The following is a 7,893-nucleotide window of genomic DNA, read 5'->3' on the forward strand; positions in this document are numbered from 1 at the left end:
GTATAGGCCCCTGGCCACCCCCACACGCATAACCTCTGCCACCATCAATATCGCTCTCCAGAGTAACATGCACAGTTGATGGACCTGCACTGACACATCATTATCACCCAGACTCCATAGTTTACATTAGGGTTTACTCTTTTTTTTAAGTTGAAGTATAATTGACATAGGGTTCACTCTCTGTGTTGTATACTCTATGTGTTTGGACAAATTTCTCCATCATTATAGTATCATACAAAATACAGTAGTTTCACTAACCCCCAGATCCTCTTTGTTATGCCTGTTCATCCCTCCTGCCTCCAACCCCTGGCCACCACTGTCTCCATAGTTTTGCCTTTTCCAGAATGTATCATATACTTGAAATCATGCAAACATATAGTTTTTTCAGATTGGCGTTTGTTCACTTAGCAATATGCCTTTAAGGTTCCTTCATGACTTTTCACGGCTTTGCTAGCTCATTTCTTTTTAGTGCTGAGTACTATTCCATTGTCTGGATGTACCACAGTTTATTTATCCATTCACCTACTGAAGGGCATCTTGGTTACTTCCAAGTTTGGGCAGTTATGGATACATCTGCTATACACATCTGTGTGCAGGTTTTTTTGTGGGCATAAGTTTTCAGTTCATTTGGATAAATACCAAGGGATGTGATTGCTGGATCATGTGGCTAGAGAATACTTAGTTTTATAAGAAACCACCAAACTGTTTTCCAAAGCGGCTGTACCAGTTTGTATCTTCACCAGCAACTAACGAGAGTTCTTGTTTTACATTCTTGCCAGCTTTTTTTGGTAATATAATTTACTTTAAAAGCTTTTATTTGTAGTTCTGCCATATATTTTTTTTTGTAGAAGTTTAAAGCAAAAATGATTTAAGTGACCAAAGGAAATATAGAAAAAATTTCTTAGTGATAAAATTGGTGTAGAACTAGGAACTGCACCTGAGAAGCTAGCAACTAGAACACTTTATTCAGAATAAGACATGGGCTTTAATTTAAAATGCATCTTCAAATTCCTTAAATTTCCATGCACCTTGGAAGACATCTTCAATACATTCACATTTCTACAAGGCCAAGTATTGGAATCTTTTTTTCACAAATATATATATATTTGTCAGAGATAAGTAAGAAATGTTTGTGCATATGTGAGTTGGGAAGCACAATTGAATGTATTAAGACATTGTTTTAATGCTCTCCTTACCAATTGTTTTAAATGTTTTTGCCTTGTATCAAGATAAAGTAACTAAAGTGGAATAAGTAATATCTTAATATTCCCACTGGATTGTCATTTTTATAGCTGGAATCTAGGCTTAATGTTACTCTTTTTTCCCCCTGTACTGGTATTTTCAAGCATAGATTATTCTATTTTAAATGTTATTTACTACTGAATAAAAAGGTTCTTCAGTCACCCCTCCCTCTCTGAATGGTAATTGCTCTTGTGTGTGTATTAATGTCAGGCATTGTCTCTGTGTGAGGATCTGTGCATTTATGGCAGCTGACACCAGTCCTAACTGGGAATGATCCAGGCCTTGAGTAACCTCAGTTGTGATCTACATGAGCAGATGGAGGTGGGCACTTACTATTTTCATTTTGCAAGGTTACCGAGGCTCGGGAGGTTAGGCCTTGTGGGGATGACACAGGGAGGCTTCGCCCTCGGCCTCTCTCCCGCCCAGGGATGGAGGAGGCTTCGCAGAAGGGAAGGATGGGTCAGCCCGGTGCTGTTTGCCATTGGCCAACATGCACTGAATTCTCACATCCTGTAGCTGGGTTCAGTTTTGGTTTATGTGGTGTCAGTGGTAACTGTGCACCCGACAGTAAAGCAGGATTTGGAGCCATATCCCGTTTCTGATGGGCTGCTCTATTGCTAGTGTCGGCCGTGGGCAAGTCATCCTGGCCATTCTGATCAGGTTTGACAAGTTACCCTGCAACTCGGACCATCTTTAAATTATTTAAGAAGTGCGCTGTCGATACACCTAGGTATATTCCTCAAAAAGAATTCTTTCCTCAAGTTACTTGATTTAATTTATTGATTACTCTTCCTCCTGGCCATGTAAAACATGCTCTTTATGGGAAATAAGGAGAAGAAACTCTCCCCCCCTGGTGATAACTCATTAATTTTTAAAATGTGTTCTTTTAGCCCATGATTGATCCGTTTATATGCTCAAGAGCAAATACATTGTTTGTATTGCTTCTCTTGATTATAATAGACATTTTAATGAAACAGTTTGAAGATATAGTTGGTTGAAATAAACAAGTGTTTATTGAGCGTCTACTATGTGCTGATCCCCAGCCAGCCTCTGAGACTATGAAAAGTGAAGTGCGGTGCTCCCATTCTTACTTCAATTATAATTTGTGGTGGGGGTGGGGGAATGGACATCTTTGTTCAGTATTTATCAAAACAAAGTAAACTTTTATAGTATAACTACTCGCTTAAAATTTATCACTCTTAATAATTTGAATTTCCATACAGTGGATTTTCTTAAAGGTATGCTTATGTCTCTTCCATGTTAGATTTGTCATTATTGCATTTACTAATTTGAACCACTGGGTGGCAGCAAGAGAACATAGAAGCTTTTCTAGTTTTGCTTTTGTGTATACAAAAAAGTGAAAGCTATTCTAGATTTAATGGGTGATGGGGAGAAAAAAAGATAGCGATTAAAGCTTGACATTTAACTAAAGCAGATGAGACCCCAACACAACTCATCACTAAGTGTATGTTACCCTAGTGTCAAAATTAAATTTATGCTTTACTATTACCAAAACCATATTGTAAAGTTCTCTTTCAGTTTCTTTTAGTTCAGTTTCTTTAGTCAAGGTTCCTATCAATTACTTTCCTATTTATAAAGGTTAAAAAAAAAAAAGACCCAAACCAGATACTAAGAAAACCTTGTTTAGTAAGAAACTTGTGAACGAAGATTTTAAATGTCATGGAACAATGGAAAGGAGTTGTCCTCTTGAGATAGCCTGTTTCAAAGGGCATTCTTAGGGAAAAATTGAGTTTGGAGATCTTGTTCATAGACAAGAGTTTGTTTTCCTTTTTCTTTTAAAAGATCACTTGCAAGCAGATTTTAAGTAATGCGAGTCTCTTTGAAGATTTCATCCCATTCCTATAAAGTTACAATGGCTTAGTTCCAAGCTGATACTTTATGTGATATGCAGCTCCAACTAAAAATGTGAAATAATCATGAGGCAGTGATTTGGTAACAAAAATTTGTTATTTTATTATTTTGTATAGATATTTGAAATCTGTTTAGGAGAAAATACAGCTTCCCCGTTCTCTCAAATATGTTTCAACATAATACTTAAAAATATTTTCTTTTGATTTTTAGAAAAAATATATTTAGCCTATCTGGAAACTTCTAAAGGTTGCTTTTTTTTATTGATTTTTTTTTTTTTTTGATTGAGGAAGGGAGAGGGAGAGAGAGAGAAACATCAATGACTGGCAATCTTTCTGTGTTCTGGATGACACCCAACCCACTGAGCCACACTGGCCAGGTCTGGCTGGGAAGGTTGCTTTTGCCGAGTGCTGAGTGTTAGGCAAAGCCAGGATCTTGTTCTTATTCCTGGAGGGTTATTCTATGGAAGAATCGCATTTGTATTTCTTTCTCTGTTGAGCTGGGGACCTACCAGTTGTACTTGGAGCCTCAGCCCTTCTTGTTTTTATTTCTTTTATTTCTTTTATTTATTTATTTATTTTAAAATATTTTTATGGATTTCAGAGAGGAAGGGAGAGGGAAAGAGACGTAGAAACATCAATGATGAGAGAGAGTCACTGTCAGCTGCCTCCTGCATGCCCCCTACCGGGGATCAACGAGAATTGACCTGTGACCTCCTGGTTCATAGGTCGACGCTCAACCACTGAGCCACACCAGCCAGGTTTGATTTTATTTCTTGTTGGCAACATTATCGTTGCTTTTAGATATATGTGCGAACCTTATGTTACTTGACTCTTAGTGGAAATGAATGTTTTGAAAATAGGGAAGTTTTTTTTGCTCATAATGAGGTGTATGGCCACCTTCTGTTAACAGTACTCAAATAAGATGTTCCAGCAGTATTGATAGGCACTGAGACCTGGACATAGCTGATAACATTCCTGGGCTTGGACTCTGGCTGCCAGTGTCTGCTGTAAACGAAGAACAAGGGGAGAGAAATTATTTCCACCATTCCCTCCCTTTGAAACATTTTTTGGGGGATGAGGGGGGAAGCATTTTTGTTGTTCCCAATGCAAGGGAGATTTGTGTGAGATGTATTTAGTTTCTTCTTTAGAAACTATATAGCCCGGCCAGCGTGGCTCAGCGGTTGAGCATCGACCTATGAACCTTAAACGTTTCTTTTATTCTCACTCAACTTTAGTTTCCTCATTTATAAAAAGGGGTTGCATCTGTGACTTTATCTAATACTATAATCCTCATCCAGTATTATTCCTACTGTAGAGATTTGAAGTTCCAATTAGTCCTAGACCTGCTTTAGAAACATTTTGGCCACAGGTGATAATTTTTACGGGGTGAGTAAAAAAGAATGTTCATGTCATTTACTATCAATTGTATTTGTTCCTTTTTTATGAAGAAGATAATGCAGATATTGAAATTTCAAAGATGTCTTAGACACATTACACAGAGAGCTGGGAAATAACCTTTTCACTGATTATGTTGTAGACACTAATGTTTAATATGACACATAAATCAGCAAACGACATGAACAAGAGTTTGACATATTTTTAAAAGGAACCTAGCAATATACTTATGTGTTTGACATATAGTTGGTGCTCAACAAAAGTTTGTTAAATGGTGAATAGATTTAAAAGGTTCAAAAGCAGTTTCTCAGTCTCAAATGCTAAAGAGTTTCAAAAAATCAGTATTTTTCGGTCAAATATATACTTTTTCATTTAGATTGGATTTCTTTAAATGGTTAAAATTTGAATCCAGTAAAAATGGAAAAATTATCATGGGAGAGAAATGACAATTTTTATTTAGATAGTGCTTGGGCTAATAAACTTACATAATCATTTTGAAAAGTTTACAAAAGTTATAGCAAACTTTGAAATATTTTTAACCCATTTTAAAAACTCTTTAACCCATTATTTAAAAATCATAATCTCAATGATAAAACTACAAGGGTGTACCTCTATAGTTATATCAACTATGATAAACTTTGTGGCTATGAAACACAGTTTTAAGATTTTGAAAAATATGGAAGTAATAGTCTGATATAACCATTTACCTAAATCAACATTTTTAAAAGACATTATTTTGGTCAAATGAGTATTTTGTTACTTTAGATTAGCTAATTATAAATCGAGAAACCACTTAGGAAAACTTTTTGTTTTCCTAATTCCTCTTATTTAAGATTGAAAAGAAAGGAGGAAATTATATTTGTCTTCTGCTTTTAATAATGGTAGACACAGTCACTTGGACTGTCCCTCTTTCTGAGTCCAATTTGAAGAGCTGAAATAAAACTAGCAAACGAATAGTCAAGAATGGGTTAAAGATCCTAGAAAGTGAAGAACGTAGTAATGAATTCCAAGGCAAGGATTTATAGATAAAGCAAGACTCAGAGAGGTGATCCTGGATCTGAGGTTGCTTTTTCCTTTTCTTGGAGATAAAGTCTGGGGTGTCAAGTGATCATGCATTCATTGGTTGATTCTTGTAAGTGCCCTGACTGGGGATCGAACCCACAACATTGGTGTATCTGGATGATGCTCTAAACCACTGAGCTACCTGCCCAGGGCCTCATGCAATAGTTTTGATGCTCCATGAAACTAACACAACAGGGATTGTTGTCCAGGGCCCACCGAGGTGGAGAAGAGTTCTAGTACTTCACTCCCCGACTTTGAGTTGAGACTCCAAAGGGTTGCAATCTGGGCGCAGAGAAAGGTGGATGGGAAGTGGATCCAGAGTATTTCTAGGCACCCAGTGAAGAAAACATAAATCCCCTCTGCAGAAACATCATTATGCAAGGCCTCAAATTATCTCTACAAGGAATTTTACAAATATAATATTTAGGGCATAATAAAAAATATCCAGACAGGAGACGTGAATGAAAGCCAACAGAAACAATAATTGGGAATAGATCACAGGGCTCCAGATGTTAGAATTATCAGCTGTAGAATTCAAAGCAAACATATTTACTTTGGTAAAGGTGGTAAAGGGCAAGATAGAGAAATTTGGCCAATGTGGAAACTAAAACAAAAGACCAAATAGAAATCTAGAATAGGACATTTAATGATGACATTGGAAGGTCTCAGTAGTTGGGTTTAACGGCAGATTGACTCAGCTATTGTGAGAATTAGTAAACTGCCTTATGGGTTAAAGAAAATATCCAGAATGAAACATGGAGAAACAAAAAGGATAATCAGAATAGAGGGTAAAAGACAGGAAAGGTGAAGTGAAAAGCTCTAACTTAATTGCAGTTCTATAAGGAGAGGAGAAAGAATGAAATTCATCAAGCCCCAAAGAATACCTACAAATCTGAAACAAGATAAATATAAATAAAATTAGAGGCCTGGTGCATGAAATTCGTGCCCTCGGGGGGTGGGTGTGCCTCAGCCTGGCATGTGCCCTCTTGTAGTCTGGGAGCTCTCGGGGGATGTCCAACTGACGGCTTAGGCCTGCTCCCCAGGCCTAAGCCAGCAGTCGGACATCCTTAGTGCTGCTGTGGAGTGGGAGAGGCTCCTGCCACTGCTGCTGCGCTTGCCAACCATGAGCCCAGCTTCTGGCTGAGCGGCACTCCCCCTGTGGGAGTGCACTGACCATCAGGGGGCAGCTCCTGCATTGAGTGTCTGCCTCCTGGTGGTCAGTGTGTGTGATAGCGACTGGACATTCTGCCGTTAGGTCGATTTGCATATTAGCCTTTTATGCTGCGGGATTGGGCTGAAACTGGCTCTTCAACATCCCCCAAGGGGGTCCTGGATTGCAAAAGGGCACAGGCCAGGTTGAGGGACCCCACCGGTGCATGATCGGGGCTGGCCAGCTGGGGAGGGACCGCGGGAGGGCTCCAGGGCATGTCCGGCCCATCTCACTCAGTCCTGACTGGTTGGACCCCATCAGCAAGCTAACCTATTGGTCGAAGCATCTGCCCCCTGGTGGTCAGTGCACGGCATAGTGAGCAGTTGAGGGACCTTAGCATATCATTAGCATATTATGCTTTGATTGGTTGAATGGACGACCGGACAGTTAGCATATTAGGCTTTTATTATATAGGATTATATTTAGGCACATTATGGTAATATTACTGAAATTAAGGTTAAAAAACAGGCTTAAAAAATAGATTGCCTTCAAAGAAGTAATAAACTGACAGAAATGATATAACTAGAAAGCAATTAAATCATATTTTAAAGTCCTGAAAAAAGATGATTACCAACCTAAAATTCTAAGCCTGTTGAAATACCCTTCAGGAATGAAGATAAAGACATTTTGGGCAAGCACTAAATTTAGAAAATTCATCATTAGCAGACTCCCACAGAACGAAATTCTAAAGGTTTTTCTTTACACAAAAGGAAAATGAATCCAGATGTAAGTCTGGAGATGAAGGGAAGAACGAAGACCTTCTCCCCATCCCCAAAGAAACTATATGAGTAAATGTAAGTTAATAGTCATTGTATAAAACAACAATAATAACAATAATGCATTGTGAGGTTTCTTAAAAAGAGTTTTTGATTTTTAGAGAGAAAGAAAGGGAGAGACAGAGAAACACTGACGTGAGAGCAAAACATTGGTCAGTTGCCCCCAACCGGACTGAGCTCAAAACCTGGGCATATGCCCCCACCAGGAATTGAACTGTCACCCCTCGGTGCATGGGACAATACCCAACCAACTGAGCCATAATAGCCAGAGCTGTCTTGTGAGGTTTTAAGTGAATGAATAAATGAGCGAATGAATGAATAAAATATGTAAAATACA

This window comes from Myotis brandtii, unplaced genomic scaffold (genome assembly GCF_000412655.1).
Source record: "Myotis brandtii unplaced genomic scaffold, ASM41265v1 scaffold84, whole genome shotgun sequence".
Classification (NCBI taxonomy): Eukaryota; Metazoa; Chordata; class Mammalia; order Chiroptera; family Vespertilionidae; genus Myotis; species Myotis brandtii.